Raw genomic sequence first — 425 nt, forward strand, 5'->3', positions numbered from 1 at the left:
CTGTAGCTGTTTCGCCACAACATAGCCTGCCACAAATGTTAGCTAGTCCCCGATGACGGTGGAGAAGAAGTTTTCCTAGAATGGTAAACTGTTGGATTGTCATCGCTAAGCCCCTCCTCCTGGCTCCGATTGGTTGTTTCTGGTCAGGAGTGTGCATGTCTTCAGACAGTAACAGTAGATCAGGGAGGAGGTGGAGGAGATTGATCTTTTCACAGATTATCTGTCTCAAACTGTCACAAGGTGGTTATAGTTTTAAGAAATATGTAAAAGTACCATACTGCAGGGATGTATTCAGGATTTTCTTTAAAGAGGGCTTTTTGTGGTATGCCACAAAAACAAGCAGAGCTGGAATACAGTGAGTGACTCAACATGAAGGTCAAGGACTCACATAAAAAATAGTTCTGACTAATTGAAACTATTTACTT

The sequence above is a fragment of the Poecilia latipinna genome, unplaced genomic scaffold (assembly GCF_001443285.1).
Source record: "Poecilia latipinna isolate Pla-1442-1.1 unplaced genomic scaffold, P_latipinna-1.0 Scaffold1007, whole genome shotgun sequence".
NCBI lineage: Eukaryota > Metazoa > Chordata > Actinopteri > Cyprinodontiformes > Poeciliidae > Poecilia > Poecilia latipinna.